Source organism: Peromyscus californicus, unplaced genomic scaffold (genome assembly GCF_007827085.1).
Source record: "Peromyscus californicus insignis strain IS unplaced genomic scaffold, ASM782708v3 Scaffold_7__1_contigs__length_154581171, whole genome shotgun sequence".
Lineage (NCBI taxonomy): Eukaryota > Metazoa > Chordata > Mammalia > Rodentia > Cricetidae > Peromyscus > Peromyscus californicus.
Genome location: NW_026294595.1, coordinates 70120421 through 70137625, shown reverse-complemented (window position 1 = coordinate 70137625; position 17205 = coordinate 70120421). Strand labels below are relative to the sequence as shown.

At 45.6% G+C, this 17205-nt stretch overlaps 1 long non-coding RNA gene and 1 other non-coding gene across 2 annotated transcripts in view; one reads left to right on the top strand and one right to left on the bottom strand.

Annotated features, from left to right (window-relative positions):
• The first annotated feature begins 5860 nt into the window (after positions 1–5860).
• The window catches only part of LOC128100666 (uncharacterized), a 110880-nt gene continuing 99535 nt past the window's right edge, over positions 5861–17205 (top strand). Inside the window, exon 1 of the long non-coding RNA XR_008214884.1 lies at positions 5861–6215. This is a non-coding gene — a long non-coding RNA (uncharacterized LOC128100666). The remainder of the gene's footprint in view (positions 6216–17205) is intronic.
• On the bottom strand, positions 14176–14237 carry LOC128102735 (U7 small nuclear RNA). Its single transcript, XR_008215500.1, has one exon. It is a non-coding gene; the product is annotated as a U7 small nuclear RNA (small nuclear RNA).

Sequence of the window (17205 nt, the reverse complement as noted above, 5' to 3'; positions counted from 1 at the left end):
CACACACACACACACACACACACACACGGAGAAAGAGGGAGGAATTTTTTTAAGAGGGAGAAAAAGTATTCACTACATCTGGCCCCATCTGATATATGCCACTCTACCTTCCTTGGCCATCCTGACTTCCTTCCTGTTTCTGGAATATTGCAACTTATGTCTTCCTCAGAGACTCTTGGCTTGCTGGCCCTGGTAATGGAGCACTTGTGTTTTAAATTTTATGTGGCTCTCTCCCTTACTTCATTCAGGTCCTTTGGTTCAAATGACTTCCCTGAGAACCATTTCCTGACAGCCTCATCTGGAGTAAGCCTTTTTGCCAGCCACTCTCCATTCCCTTCTTTTTCCTTCATGGCCTTGGCCACTGTCTGAACATAGCGTGCCTATTGGTTATCATTTAGTTATTATTTGTCACTACTATAGAAAGCAAGCCCCATGAGGTGAGGGACTTCGGTCTTGTTTTTGGATGGAGAGAGCTTCCTCACATAAGGTAAGTTTCCGGTTTGTTAAATAGTGGATAGGTCTTAATTCTGGGAGTAAGCCATAAATTCCCTGAGGACAAGCAAATATTTCAGACATTTGGATACCCTTCTCCATCCCTTGTTATTTACAGGCAAGTCTACTCAAATACTCTCAGAGTCTGAAGAGAATTCCTATCTGTTGAATTCCGCCCTCCATTTACATAACTGAAGTAGTCCCTCCTCCTCTGTGGGTGATAAATTCTAAGACCCCCAGTGCATACTTGAAACCACAGACAGTACTAAATCCCCTGTATTCACTGTAGTTTTCAATACTTACATGCCTATGATAACATTTAATTTGTAGATTGACACAGATTAAGAACAACCTTGATAAAGTAGAGCAATGTACCATACAATAAAGTTTATGTGTTCTTCCTCAAAATCTCACCCTTCTGTGATGATGTCAGGCACACCTACGTGGCTAGAAGACCCAATGTCTGTGTGATGAGTGAAGCACAGTGGATGATGTAGATGTTGTGATGTAGCTTAGGCAGCACAATCCTGAGATGCTATTGAGTAACCATGGGTGGGTAGCATCTATGGTGTGGATGCACATGACAAATTAGGATTCATATCTAGAGCAGAATTTCTTCATGCTGCCCAGAATGAAGGGCTACAAATTTAAAGCTTATGTTTTTGTTTTGTTTTGTTTTGCTATGTGTGTGCGAGTGTGGGTGTCAGTATGCACCCATGACATGTGTACAGAGGTCAGAGGGCAACTTTAAGGAGTCAGTTCTCTACTTCTAACATGGGAGTCCTAGGAACTCCCATCCTTGAACTCAGGCTATTAGACTTGGTGGCAAATGTCTTTCTGTACTCATTGAATCATGAATTATTTGGGGAAACTTTTCATTGAATATTTTCAGACCAAGGTTGACTGTGGATAAAAACTGCACCTAAGGGGAGCAGGGTATTTAGAAGACACCAGGAAGTGATGTTACCCTACCCTCCACTCCCAAAGATGACCCACTTTTTATCACAGGCTCTTGGAAGGTCTACCAGATCTCTGTTTCTCCAACTGTGTGTCTCAGTTTGTTAATATGCTTTGAACCCATCGATTCTGATGGACTAGAATGGTTGAGGAAATTCAGAGCGGAGCACAGATTTTGAAGCTAAACATTACTTTCAGCTGGCTGTATATTTTCATACCATGATATAAATATTGTTGGCTATGGTTCAGAAGCTTTTTAAGCTCTAGGTGCCTCATAGATAGTCATTTGCAGAATGAACGGTTGCTCTTCACAGCTAAGTAGCATGTGCTGTGGGGTCCCTGTGCATCAGTCACTATGTTACACAGCCTTCCATGCATTGTCTCATGCAGACATTGTTGTAGGTCTAAGATCAGGGTGCTGTTGTTCTAATTATTATCTCTTGCCTGTGAACACAAAGCTGGCAAACAGCTAAACAGATGGCCTACTTTCAGAGCCCTGCTAACCATGATTCTGTCATGTATTACAGTGCCATCTAGTCACTGAAAAAGCTCTCCTTAGTTCATGTTTGAAAATAAAACACTACTTACCTGGCATTGCAATGGGAGAATTATTTTAGGTGTCTAGGAGTTGTCAATGAGATGGATGAATTTGGTCCTACTTAAAAGTTGCACTTTTAAGTAGGTGGCATGGCGTGGTGGCTTGTGCCTTTAATCCCAGCACTTGGGAGGCAAAAGGCAGACAGATTCTCTGTGAGTTCAAGGCTAGCCTGCTCTACACAGTGAATTTTAGGACAGACAGAGCTACACAGAGAAATCACATCTCAAAACATACAAAACAACAACAACAACAACAACAAAAGAGTTCCACAGACAGAGCTTGAGAATTACCTGTCTACATGTGCACAGGAGACGGGGCTTGCACTCATGCATGCACGCACCCCCCCCCCCACATGCACAAGCACACACTCATTCACATTGGAGCCACCCATAACTGACTTTCAAGAGGGCAATTTGTCAGAAGCCGTGGTTTCAGTAGAGAGGAAAAACAGACCCTAGCTTAGACAAGGAGAAAGATGGGGTGCTGTGTGAATATCTTATCACGCTCTCCTCCAGTCTTTGGCTCTCTCTCCCAGAGCTCCCCACCCCCACCAGCTTAGACAGGGATCAGGAGGGTCTGCTGATGCATTTCTTAGACGTCAACCTCCTGGGGTACAGAACAGGTGGAGAGAATGCAGGATGGATCTAAAGAGGTGAATGCAGAATCCTCAGCTTCTGATCCTCAGCACTAACAAAAACTAACAAGAAGTCTCCAGGGATACCCGGGGATGCAGTCTTGGCTCCTGCAGGACTTGACAGCTCACCACAGCCCTCACCTCTACCCAAAGGACAAGATCAGAATGGGACAAGTCGGGCATTGCGCTGTCTTGAGCCACACTGTGAGCCCCTCCCTTGGCCTTGTCTTAGTCACTGGACTCCCAGGGAGAAACATCAGGCCAGGAAAAGAGCTGCACCCCCACATCCACCTAGGTATCAGCAGCTCTGCCAGCACTCTGGCATCTTGTCCATGATCTAATCATGGCCCGAGGTCAGTGGTTTTTTTTTTTTTTTTTTTTTTTTTTTTTTTTTTTTTTTTTTTTTTTTTTTTTTTTTTTTTAACAGGCTGGGGATTTGATTGTCTGGATGGCAGAAATTTATTCCTGCCAGGATTTTATATGCCTCAGAATTGAACCCCCTTGAGGAAAAAGAAGCAGGGCGGAGAATGGGCAGTGGGGTAAAAAGAGAGGGATAGAATGCAGCCTTCCAATGGTGTGTTCCTGCTGTGTACACTTTCAGAGTTTGCAGGCAAATTTGTGCCTGCAATTGTGGCTAAAATATGAATGAATGTGGTTGTGTGCAGGTGCATGAATGACTGTAGTTTCTATGAATGAATGCATTTGTGATGAAGGGTGTATGGGAACCCTTGCAAGCTGGGGTAGTGGCTTGCAGGTGCCTGGCTGGCTAAAAGCATCCACGGATAAGTATCCTTACTGAAGTCTGTGAGGTTAGGTGGGGGTATGTAGGGGGAGTATTTGGTTTTCTCATAGCATCTGCTTTTTATGCTATTGTTGCTGCTGCTACTAAAACATGGACCATTAGCAACTGTATGGCCCTCCCAGAAGCCCCAGAGAAGGGGAAACAGGCAGTCTGTTTGTCATCAGCTGAAGGCTCCTCCGGCCACTAGGAATTGTCCTTAGATAAACTCTAGCCCCACAGTCTCCCGTCTAGCCCCTGATGCTCTCTCTTCCTTGGGGCTTAGCAAGGAGCAGGTGAGTAGTGTGGCGAAATGGAGTTTTCTATGACCTGCATCCCCCTGACCCACTAGCCTGGCAGGGAAGAATTATGCAGATTGTTTCCTTGTCTAACATGCTGGGGTCCACATCTGATGCCTTTCTCTTTCCCAATCAGCTTTCAGGGAAGGAGGAACTTCCTAATTTGGGGATAGAGTAATAAGCAAAACTGATTTGGGGTGGGGGGCGGTGAGAATTGTAAATCAGACCTGATAAATATGTTTAAAACTTAAGGAAGGTCCACTTAGTTTTAAGTCATATGAGCTAAATATGTTTTGGACTCTTCTCCTCCACCCAAGGCATCCTTTGTCATCTGAGTGGTCTCTGTGAGTGCCCCTATACACAACTGTCCTAATTAGTCCCCTCGTTAACAGCCTGGCAGATGCTAAGGACAGAATGGGTCAGGAAAACCAAATTCTTTCACCATCTAGAGTTACAAGTGTAGCCCATCTGAGGAGGGTGAACCAGGGAGGGGCCGAGGAGCAAGAAATGTAAGAAATGAAGACCACCAGATGATGATCACGTCCCTCCTCTGAAAGCAAAAAAACTACACCACCCCCCACCCAGGATCTCTGGGGGAGGCAGTGGGTGTTCACGTAAAGAAGTCGCACGTACATGTGAAAATGTTTGGATGTAAAACAGACCTTTGGAAATTACACTGTTTAGCTATGTAAAGAACATAATTGGCCCCAGTAACAAGCACATGTTTAATAAATGCAGATTTTAATGATGCAATTTTGGCATCAGGTTGCTTATTTAAGTTCCCCTCAGATGAAGCCTCCTTCTATTTTGAGACACGAATTCTGTATTTTTCTGCCAGGCAACCACGAGAGGAAGAATATCCCAGAGTCCTTGTCTATGAATGTACTGCCTCCACGAAGCATGAATGCGCTGGCACTTTGTGTCTGTATGAATGGGGGTTGCATGTGCTGGTCAGAGGCCACGTGAGACACGTGGGGTGGGAATTGTGTCTTTGGAAAAAAAATGAATTGGAAGAAGTGAGACAGAGAAGCTATGAATGGCATAAGTCTCTCCCATGGTGCCCCTCCATCACAATGCCCCTCGCCATCATAAGGCACACCTGTTTCATTAAAATGAATTCCTGGCTTTGCATATATCAATCAATAGACCAATGTCTTGCTTGTGTACCACTGTTCACAGGGTCCAGACTGAAAAAAAAAAAAAAAAAAAAAAAACCCAGGGCTGCAACACAAAAGATACTGCAGTCAGCTCAGGCAGGAAGTTATTTTTAGATCAGAAAAAAAAAAAGGAGAAAAGAAAAAAGAGAGAAGAAGAAGCACTTCTGGGTTTTGCAATCTAATTTGGTCCCCTTTCTTAAAGAAAAAAAAAATCCCATCGATGGCAATTTCCATACAATCTGATTCTATTTGGCTCCTAGCAAAGAAGAAGAGATCTAGGGCTGAAAATTCTGGAGTTTTATGGCTGCTTCTAGCTAGTAGCCTTTCTTCACCAGGCTCCAGCTGAATTAATTTGATACTATTTTTGAAAGTCAGTGTTTCTAAGGGAGACCTAATGACGCACTGACGTCAATGCAGGTCAATAGCACACGCTGCTGGAACTGGGCGTGCTACACGGAGCCAGGGCTGGAGCCTTTCCAAACAGACCCAACTCTGCAAATATCCCAGCTTTGCAGGAGGGGGTGTGAGGGGGGGGTGTGAGCCAGGGTTTTGTAAACATCAAGACCCCCATCATTCCCAGAGCCTCTTCAAAATCGACGCATATTTTCCTGACTCAAAGAAAGGCTAAATAGAAGCAGTCGCACTGCAGCATATAAAAAAAAATACCTGTCAAAGAAATCATATGTAATTCGGGCAGCATGCACACACATTTACACTCAGAATGCAAGGCATATCATTAGGGTGTGTCTATAAATAGACCCCAGTGTGTATGCATTGGGACTTAGTCCCTGGTCGGGGTTTTTGAACGTGGGTGATGAATTCTGTGTTCTGATCAGTTACTCGGGAGGTGCCTGAATGTGAGGGGGTGGGAGTGTGGGAGGGGGCTGCCTCCTCTCTTCTCTTTCCCTCCGGCTGCTCTTCTCTCCTCTCCTCCCCCCTTCTCTCTTCCCCCTCCCTTCCTCCCTCTCCTCCCTCCCTCCCTCTTTCAGCATCTCCCCTACCCTCTTTCTTTCTCTTCTCTCCCTCTCTCCCCTCCCTCTCTCCCCCTCCCGCTCTCTTCTCCCTCTCCCTACAAGTCTGGCACTGAAGGAGAACTGTTTTGCTTTGCTCCGGGAAGAGTGCAGACACGACGTGAAATCCGGAGCTCTTTGCGTGGTGCATTTAAAATGCTTCCTTATTTATATTACCCTCATCCCCTCCCCTCTCCCACCCCCTCACCAGCCCTTCCAAATTTCCCTAGAAATCTGTGTAAAGCGTGGAGGGGAAAACATTTGCTTAAAAAGTGAAGGAGCTCGCCAAGGTAGGTTATACCATGCACTGCCTTGTGTTCGCCTTTTGCAAAGTTTATGATGTCAGTTGGTGAATGTTCTGTAGAGCAGTTCTTTATGACTATCCATGATTACTGTCTTTTTTTTTTTTTTAACAGTATCTGTACAAATAGCCTAGACTTCTTGAGCAGGCTTTGCTAGGGTCTTGTGTGTATGGTTCTTGCAAGGGGCATGCCAATCGGGAATCAGTTGTAGTGTTGAACAGGGAAAGAGATGCTGTGTTGTGGGGTGGGGGTGGCAGATTGGAGGGGGCTTCTCCAGTGGGCAATTGCTCCTTCCAGTTTGCCAGACTTGGGGCTGATTCTCATTCACTAAATGTCTTCATTATCTGGTAATGATTTTGCACATGAAAAATCTAGTTCCAAAAAGGTTTCATGAAGTCAGAACAAAGTGAGGGGGAGTATAGGGTGATAAAGAGAGTTGGGGCATGCTGGTGGTGGTTGTGGCAATGTTTCCTTAACAGAGAATTTAATCTCTCCTCACAGTATCTGGGAAAATATGCTAAGTCTTTAATGGATGTAAGCAAAAATGATTTTTAAAAAACCTTATTAGTAGGTAAAATGGGGAAAAAAATGTTTCCATTGCAAGAGCAAGAACCTGCTGCAGCTCACAACCACCTGTAGAGGGAAATCTTTATGCACAATTTCGTAGGGCCGGTTGTGTGGAGGAAAACCGCCTGGAAAGGCGCCTGGCAAACTTTGCTGCAGGAAGAGAGGCAGGCCCCCGCAGAGTGAAGGGCGAAATCGCGGGGGCGGGCAAGGAGGCGGGCGGGGGGGGTGGGGAGGGGGGAGGACAGAAGCTCACCGGAGTCATCTATGAAGCTGCAAAGTTGGCCTGCCTTGCTTTGGGGTGGGGGTAGGGGTGGGGGCGGGGGAGCACTGAGAAGGGCAAGCGTGAGCTAAGTGGTTTGCAGGGTGTGTGTCTGGGTGGGGAGTATCCTAGGAGGTTTTGTTGATGTGGCATTAAGTACCTTGTAGAGATGTGGAGGTCTGAGTCCGGAGCTTCCCCTCCCGCCTTGTTCTCTCCTGCCTCCTGCCCCTGCACAAAGCCAGGTGGTAATCAACAAGTGTCTCTCCCAAGATTAGTTTTGAAAAGGAATTGGAGGGTTTTCTAATCGAGGTAAATCCACCGACTGCATTGTGTGTTATAGAGGGGCATTCATTGTTAGGTAGGAGCTTTGAAGAGTGGAGGGGTGGAGTGGGGGGCTTCAACGTCAGTCATTTGACCTTGGGAAACAGAGTTCAAACCCTCCGGAGTGTTGAAAAGGCGGAACAAGGGTCATGATTCTCATCTTTCATCCCGAGCTTTCCAGGTACCCAGAGAAAAATCTAGCGCCTGCTTTTGGCCACACCTCGTCAATGGGGATTCCATGTGTCTGAAAGCAGGTTTTTTTTTTTTAAATCTAGGGAAGCAGGCAGCACGGGCAGCTCAAGGGCTGTGTTTTCTCTCCCTTGCATAGGATCTTCTAGGAAACCTGGGTAGCCTGTTCTGAACAGCTGCCTCTTCTGAGAGCTGTAACACAAATGCGCGTGGGGAGGGGGGTGCCTTAGCTCTCCTTAAAAAGAGATAAGAGCTTGCCGTTTGAACGGCTGGCTGAACAGAACCTGAAACAGGGAAAAGACAATGAGGTTTAGGACTGGGGTGGTGGAAGGGAGGACCAGCTGGATGACATGTCCAAAGGAAGGCGATGGTTTCTGAGGTTTTCCCTCCCAAAGGGGCGAAGTGGCTGCGTCACCAAAGGCAACTGATGAGGAAATATCAACAAGAAGATGGGAAACTGGGGAAGGAAGTTGGAAGTTAGAATTAGCAAGTCATTGCCTCACCCTCTGGAGCTAGAAAAACCGAAACGCAGGGACATAGAAATAGTGAGTGCTGGGCATGGTGAGACATGGATGTGATCCCTATGCCCAGAAGGTAGAGCCAGGAGAATGGCCACAGGTTTGAGGCCAGTCTGGTCCACATAGTGAGTTTCAGGCCAGACTGGACTACAAAATAAGAGCCTATCTTAACAAAAAAAAAAAAAAAAAAAGGTAGGGGCTGGAGAGATAGCTCAGCAGTTAAGAGCACTGGCTGCTCTTCCAGAGGTCCTGAGTTCAATTCCCAGCACCCAGCACCCACACGGCAGTTCACAACTGTCTGTAACTCCCGTTCCAGGGGATCCAACCCTCACACAGACATACATGTGGGTGAAACACCAATGTATATAAAATACAAATAAATAATTATTAAACGAAAGAAGCGCAGAGATAGAGGGAGGGTCCAGGCTGTAGTTGATATGAAGCACTATCTAGCTAGAGAGAGCAGAGGGATAGGGACTCCACCCTGGAGTAAGGCCAGGCCAGCATGACTGATAGGCACCCCAGCATCATTTAGGGTCCTGGTTAGGGGACTGCCCCATCCCTTTCTGGCCACTGGAAGGATGGCAATGTCTTTCACAGCCTAGGAGGAGTTGAGGCCACTTGGATTAGTCTTCTTGGAAGGATATTGTCCTACTCTTTACTTGGGCTAACAAATGTTTCCCTCAGCTGTCGAGGAGAAAGTAGTTAGGAAAGAAACTAATCTGGTCTTGAAATCCAGCCCTGTGGCCTCCATCATCCCCTGAACCTATAAATCCCTCTCTACTCTCCACTGTGGTCTCTTGAGGACCAAATTCCAGAAGGACAATAGTCCAATATATACTCTTCGACACTTTGTTCTCACTAAAGGAGTTCCCTGTCCGTCAGTCGTCCCCCACCCTAGAATCCACCTTTATCAGGTCTGAACATGCCCAGGCCTATGTCAAGTGCAGACATGTATGCAAAGCATACATGCATCTGTATGTGTCAAAACGACACGAACACATGCAAATGTGCCCGGGGCTCTCACCACATGGAAGTCCATGAGCAACATAGAGTCTTTCTCTTCTGATGAGTCGGGAGAGGCCAGTTGAGAAATGCTACACCTGGTTTAGGGGTGGATCTGACATCCCTGAGTGTATGTGGTGAACCTGAATTTGCCCTGGGTTTCCTCATATTCATTCAGGAGTGTCAGTTGCCTCTTCTCTCGACGCTGGAGAGAGTTACCTCAATCGAAGATCCATTCCATGAAAAGAATGAAGTCCCAACTCAGTTCTTCAGTACCTTGGATAATCCTGGTGTTTCTCCTCTCTTTCTCAAAAATAGGGGAATGAGCAGGGGCAACTGTGTAATTTGGTGTGCCCAAAACAAAATGAAAATGTAAAACCCCTTGTTCAAAAAGCATGAAGATAATGCCATTAAAGACACTAAAATAAAGGGTTTTCTCTTTCTTCCACGGGCTCTCTAGACTCATTGCGGAGCTGATTGCATGCCGTTCAATGTTACGCGAAATAAACATTATTTTGTTTTCATTGTTAGCGTGAATTTTACTCCTCATCTCTGTACTGTGCAGCGTTGGCTTTAAATGTAGACAAAAGAACATCTAGCTGGTCTTCCCAGCCCCAGAAATTACACACCTCCTGTTTGTAGTCCCTGCGTGCCTAGGCATCTCATTCCTGCCAGAGTGATGGGACAGCAAACAAAATGAGCTTTCCTGTTTATATCTCACTTCTTGGTAAGGGTACCCAGTGCCAATGCTCTCTGGCTCGCTGTTGAGTGGAGGAAGTCTGAGAAGAAAAGCTCTGTGGTTCACTTTCTCTCCGCCTCTCCTACGTCATGGTTTTCAGTATCCCACAGATGGGCAGCAAATACAGAGAAGGGCTGTGCTGCCCAGTTTTGTCAGTCTGACACAAGTAATAGCCATATGAGAGGAGGGACCCTCAACTGAGAAAATGCCTTCGTCACATCTGGCTGTAGACCAGCCTGTAGAGCATTTTCTCAATTAGTGATTGATGGAGGAGGGTCCAGCCCATTGTGGGTGGTGCCATCCCTGGGCTGGTGGTCCTGGGTCCTATAAGAAAGCAGGCTGAGCAAGCCAGTAAGCAGCTCCCCTCCATGGCTTCTGCATTAGCTCCTGCCTCCGGTTCCTGCCCTGTATGAGTTTCTGACCCAACTTCCTTCAATGATGTGGAAGCGTAAGCCAAATAAATCCTTTCCCCCTCAACTTTCTGTTGATGACGGTGTTTCATCTCAGCAATAGTAACCCTGACTAGGACAAGAGCCATGAGTGACAAGTGCCGTGCTAAGGTCCCTCAGTCATTGGTGATGTTTAGAGCTCCGTGGCTTGTCTCCTGTATTCAAAGCAGCTTTCGGACAAAAAGCATGACCTCTCAGAACTGTGGGATCCCCTTTCTCTCAATCCTAGACTTATAACTCACCTACCTTGAGTCTGACCGAGCTCTCCCTGGCATTCTCCAGAGGGCACTGCCAACAGAAAGCCGAGCGGGAACCCATCCCACCTGTCTTCTCCATTCACTCACACGCTCCACTGTCCTACAGACTTACAGAATACAACTTCAAAGATAAGATCATTAAGAACTCCGAGGTCACGAATTTTAGGTTCTAATACAAGCACTCAGCCTTTCTCAGCACAGAACCCTTCATGATGGACGTCACGAACTTTTGAAGACATCCTCAGCAGGAAGGGATGAACATTGGCCCAGCTCCCAGACCAAGAGTCCAGTTGCTCACCTTCCTCCATCAAGCAAATAATTCCATCTACAACAGAAAACTTCGGCATCCTCCATTACTGATTGGCTGGAGGACTCTTCTTCTCTAACCAAGTTCCACCTTGAAAAGCCCACTACTTCCCAATGTCCCAGCTTTGAAGACAGACCGCATCTATTGATCTCTCCCAGGCCCACGGATGCCTTGCACTAGAGGCCAGGCCTTGGCAATGAAGCATCTGTTCTGGTCCATACCTGTCATAGCCAAGCTTAACTAGATCAATCAGATGCCCCACCCAAGTGTACCTTTAGGTTTTACCATCTAAAGCAAATAAAATGATGCTCAACATGCTCCATGAATGACTGTGCCGGTGATTTAATGCTGATTAATCATTATCTATCTCACCATCACTCTGAAGTCTATCGAGAGATTTCCTGGCTTGGGATGACAGGTTTTAGAAATTACTTTGGCAGTATAGTCAATTCATGTTGACTTGAAGGAGTAAGAGGACTTGAGGCTTAAAGGGTCCAAGGGAAGATGGTCCTGCATTCCTGATGGATCCCAGTAAGAAAGGAATTTTTCCTTCCTCCATCAAATCCCTTCCTGTTTCTAGCCCTGTAAGGAGCAAAGCAAGAGTGATGCGGTGGACCAGGGTGGGACTAAGGTAGCATTAAAAAATGCATCCTACCTGGAGAGTGAAGACACTATTGACCCTGCAGCATTGGCTCAGGGACTTTGAGGGTTGTGTGTTTCAATCTTAAGCTGGCTTTTCTTTTCTGCCAGGCCCATTAGGTGACAGGAATGCCCTTTAGTGAAATATTTAGTTTGGTTGAAACTACTGAGTCTATGTAGGAAAAAGAAAAAGGAATTACTCTTGCTTTTTCTTTTCTGTAACTTTTACTAGGCTTGGGGCAGCTTTAGTAATAGTCCAGTTAATGGGCTGGAACACTAATCAGTGAATTATTATTTATTATTTATGAATTGAGCCTAGCACTGAGTTTGATCCATCATGAGTAATTAGTAAGTGATAGCTGATTCTGAGTATCTAATGATACCAAATGGAGTTGGCTGCACACTACTAGATTTTAAGTAGCCACATGGATATGTATGGTTTTAGGCAAATTATTTAGCTGCATTGTTCACTTGACCTGAACAATGGGAGTATTCACCTCATAATCCATACCCTAGAGCAGCAGTTCCCAACCTTCCTAATGCTGAAACTCTTTTAATACAGTTCTTCCTGTTGTGACCTCCAACCATAACATTATTTCATTCCTACTTCCTAACTGTAATTTTGCTACTGGTAGGAATCTGAATGTAACTATCTGATATGCAGAATATCTGACATGTGACCCCCCAAAGGGGTCAAGACCCCCAGGTTGAGAACCACTGCCCTAGAGGTTATCATGAGATTAGAATGAGATGACTCATGTGACATCACTCCAGCACATATGATGTATATCTTTGTATACATGGGTACACAGAAGCATATTGGAGGATTTATTAAGGCAACTCCACATAGTTAAAAAGGAGGTTTATTTTGGGAGTAACTTACAGCCAGTAAAGGGGTTGGTTACAGGATCTGGGAGAGGTGAGGCGCAGTCCAGCTGGGTTCTCTGGAGAACTCCGCTCGGTTGACCATCCAGCATCCAGGATCACCAGGAACAAAGAGAGCCAGCACATCCAGATCTCAGGTCTTAAGGGCTCCCATCTCGGCCCCGCCTCAGGGGCGGGCCATAGGTAGGCGTGACAGTTACTGGAAGCCTCATTGGGAGTAGTACTTCCGGGTCAAAGCTGGAACAGCTACCCACTACAAAAGCAGATACCAAAGTGTCTTTAAATCTAGCCTTCTTCTCTTCCCCAACTCACTCAATAAAGGTAGATGCAGGATCCTGATAGACAGTGTTCTGAATGCAGTAGAATGATGAATAGTCTAGGCTGTGCAGCCAAATACTGACTCCTATACTTGGTTGGGTATGTGGCTTTTGATGGGTTATTTCAACTCTCTAAGCTTCCATTTCTTGGCACTTAAACTAGGTACCTATCTCAAAAAGGAACTGTGCTAATTCATTAACTTGATATTTGCATTGGCTTAGCACAGTGCCTAGAGATTACCAAGTATCTGATATGTTATTTTCAGAGTTGTCTTTACTGTTGTATCTGTAGCCACTGGTGAACCTGTGGAACCATCAGAGAAGTGAGTTGGGAACCATGTCTCTTGAGGCACATTGTATGCTCTACCGCTGGCTTTTCCTACCAGGGTTAATTCCTCCTTTTCCAAAGCTACCATTTCCTTCACTTGGGGACCCTGGTCTTGAGAGAACTAGATAAAATTTTTCTTCCCAAATTCCTACTAAAAGGAATTTCTCTCTACTGGCCTAGCCTGGGCAACTGTCATGGAACCCTCACCCCAACTCAAAAGTCCATTCAGTCTTTTTTTATCACAACAGCCTCCACTCTGAAAGGGGAACATCCAGGTAAGGAGAAGCTTATCACAGACCTGGAGCTCAAGGGTATGAGTGGTGAGGCCTGTCTGCTGCATTTGGCTCATGGGAAGTCAGAAGCCAGATCTCCTTCGCCCCTTGCTGAATCAGATCCTCCAAGTCCTCCTTAGACTTCATGGGAGCCCTCCTGGGAGTCTTTGGAGATGAATGTGACTGTTTACGTCAGATCTAGATCTTGAGTTTCAGTCACCTCATTTCTAGTGGAGAACCAAAGAGAGAAACCCCTTACCTAGCCTCCGGGTGTGGAGACTCTCCTGGACAGCAGCCCACAGTTATAGCTCAGACACAAATCCTCCATGCCACCATGGCACATGTAGTCAAGGGAAGAAATATCCCTTCAATAGTCCACATTCTTTTTCTGGTGAGGGCCTTAATGACTCTGAGTTCTTAAACAATTAGACAGTCCTTGTGTGGACTGTAAGCCATCAAAGGCCTCTGTTTCTATTCCAAATTTATCTGCCCTACGGCTTTCCTGCTCTACCAGAACTCCTTTTATCCCTGAGTTAATTGATGTCAGTGTGTGAATGGTGTGCAGGTACCAGTTGGGAGAGAAGAGCAAGTGCCATTTACTAAGATCACAGAGTTCTAGCAATACTCTTGGTGAAGAGGCTAGACTTTTATGACAGTATACTCTTGGTGAAGAGGCTAGACTTTTATGACAGTATACTCTTGATGAAGAGGCTAGACTTTTATGGCAGTATACTCTTGGTGAGGAGGCTAGACTTTTATGGCAGTATATTCTTGGTGAAGAGGCTAGACTTTTATGACAGTGTTCTTACTAGAAGCCCATAGTCTCAGTATGTCAGGGGTCCCAGGAATATAGGATTTACTCTGACCCTATATCTTTTTTTTTCTTTTTTTTTTTTAGGGGTTTTCCGACGGAAGCCAGAAAACCTGCTAGACAAATTCTAAAAGAGCTGTAACACTCTGACCCTACATCTTGATATTAAAAACCACAGAGCCAGAGACTGGAGAGAGGGCTCAGTTGGTTAATTTCTTTGCAAGCATAAGGACTTGAGCTCAGTCTCCCCAGCATTCATGTAGCAACGACAATAAACAGCAAATAGTTGAGTGTGGTGACATGTATTTATAATTGCAGCACAGGGAAAGTGAAAACAGAGGGATCCCTGAGGCTTACTGCCTAGACAGTCTAACCTATTTGTCAATCGCTAGGCCAGTGAGAGACTCTGTCTCAAAAAAAAAAAAATGAGGTAGCCAGCTGCTGAGGAACAGCAGCTGATGTTGTGCTGTGACCTCCATGTGTACGTACACACAAACTCACACAATTCTCCATTAAAAAATAGAGCTACAGAGTCAGAAGTGGCCTCAACATCTGCAGTGAGTGGCCTCAACCATGGCTCTGCCGGCAGCACTTTGGATCCTAGTGTAGGGCAAGGACTGTCTATTCCTACTTATTTTTTTCCATACTCTGTTTGCACAGATTTGGAAAAGAGAAATGATGAGGAGAGGTGATATAAGGGGAAGAGAGGATCAAAATAGTTACTATCCTTTCTCACCAACTCCTTCTTAGACACGGCCACCAAATCAAGAGTTTCTCCTACTTTGCATTAATATTCTGGCTTATAAGTTTTCAGTTTTGTATATATTTGTGTGTATGTGTGTATGGGGCAGGATGTATGTGTATGCCAGATGCCTAAGAGTCCAGAAGAGGGCTATTAGAGCTCTTGGAACTGGAGTCATAGACAGTCATGGGCCACCCAATGTGGGTGCTGGGAACTTGGCTCCTTTGGAAGAGCAGTAAATGTTCCTAAGCACTGACCCATCTCTCCAGCCCCAAGTTTTCATCTTTTAAAAAAAAAATATTAACTATCTCTATTTTACAAACTGCAGCATCATGAGAGCTGATCCCTGCTGAGGGCATGCTGCATTCCTATAAGAATCTAGAAGTTCAGCCGGGCAGTGGTGGCGCATGCCTTTAATCCCAGCACTCGGGAGGCAGAGGCAGGAGGATCTCTGTGAGTTCGAGGCCAACCTGGTCTACAGAGCGAGATCCAGGAAAGGCGCAAAGCTACACAGAGAAACCCTGTCTCGAAAAAAAAAAAAAGAATCTAGAAGTTCACAGCGCTACAAGTCCCTCATCAGAACGAACCCTGTATCTCTCAGAACATGGATTCTCCTAAGTCAGTGGTTCTCAACCTGTGGGTTATGACCCCTTTGTCAAACCTGTACCTCCAAAAATATTCACAATATGATTCATAAAAGTAGCAAAATTACAGTTATGATGTGGCAATGAAAATAATTTTATGGTTGGGGAGTCACCACAACATAAGGAGCTGTGTTAAAGGATCGCAATCTGAGGAAGGTGAGAACGACTGTCCTAAGTGATAATCCAGACCAAAGTTGTGGTTTGATTTGTCACCAAACTACTCTTTCAACCCAATGGAGTCCCACATAGCCACTGACAACAGTGAGCTAGGGCCACAAATTATCCCGTGGATTAGAACGTCGGGTGCTTGTGCTAACTCGAGTAGTGACAGGGTGATCAGCATGAATCCTGCATGAGGATGGCAAGTGCTGTTTGGTGCTAACTCCATAGATGCAGGCACGAGGACAGCCCAGGGTGGGCCTGAGTCGGGGTCCCGATCTTCTTCCTGCACTCAGTGGTTCTCAGGCTCTTGGAGTTTCTTTTCCTCCACATCATCAGAAACTCACCTCTGACCGGGCAGCTTCCTTCTGTGGGCTGCAGGCAGTAGAGGATGAGTATCAGCAGCCAAGCTCCTTGGTGGTGGAAGGCAGGCTCTTTGTCATCTGCGATTAAGGAGCTGTGCCTCCTGTGATGTTAGCTATACAACCTCTGCTTCCCCTGAGTGATCCAAGCCCCTGTGTCAAAGACATCCACACTGCCCTTGCCCAGAAGTGGGCAAGCAGACCCCAGTAAAGACACAGGTAAGGATAAGGATGCATGGAATAGAAGGAATGGTGGCTACTGATCCTCCATTACCTGCCCCCATGCTATTCCTGATGGAACTTCCAAAGAACACCTTTTTTTTTTAAGGCGTTGGGATCCCGTGGGTACTACTCTGCAATCAGGACCCAGATGTCAGTTTTCCAGCTCATTCCCAAAGTATGAAAATACAAAGCATTTTACAAAACCAAAATGTAATGCGTCCTGTTGTCTGTGTGCCTTGACCAGGTGTCTCACAGGCCACCAGAGGGGAAAGGAGAGAAAACACTTCATCTCCCTCTGGGATAGGCTGCATGTGCTCTATTAGAACAAGACAGGACGTCCCAGGCTTCCATCAGTCTTGGTTTGACCTTAAACAAGTGTGTCCTCACCTGCACAGCCTCTGCTGGCCCTTGGAAACCTTTCCTGACATTGAAGCCCATCTTACTGTTGTCTGTTTAAGAGAACCTAGCCAGGGCTCAAATTTCAGAATACCAGCACTATGCATGACAGCTGTTTGAGTTTAAACAAGTAGTTTAATCTCTCTGTACCCTGTTTTCTTTCTTTTTTTTTCAACTAAAAGAGTACATTGTATTAAGACTCCTTTGTCAATGTTGGGTGAGGTTTGAATGGGATGATGCATACACTTTGTGTCTCAGTACATGAATACATGTACAGTCCCGAAATTAGCAGATGCTCAATGGCTATCAGTACTTTTGAAAAGAAAGAATGCTCACCTTACATTTTTAACCTTTGTGAATGGCAAGTCTTTGCCTCATTCTGAGTCCCTTCTACACTATGTATCATCCTGTAAGTAGATGAGGAGCTGAGTCTCTCGGGCACCCTAAAAGAAATGAGGCCATTGTTAATCAAACTCACGTAGTGAGCAAATGTTAATTGTAAGAGAGACAGAAAGATCTCTCCTCATCACCTGGGCTACTACTAGTGAACTGATTGACTGTGAGTTAGAAAATAAGTGTGGAAATACAGC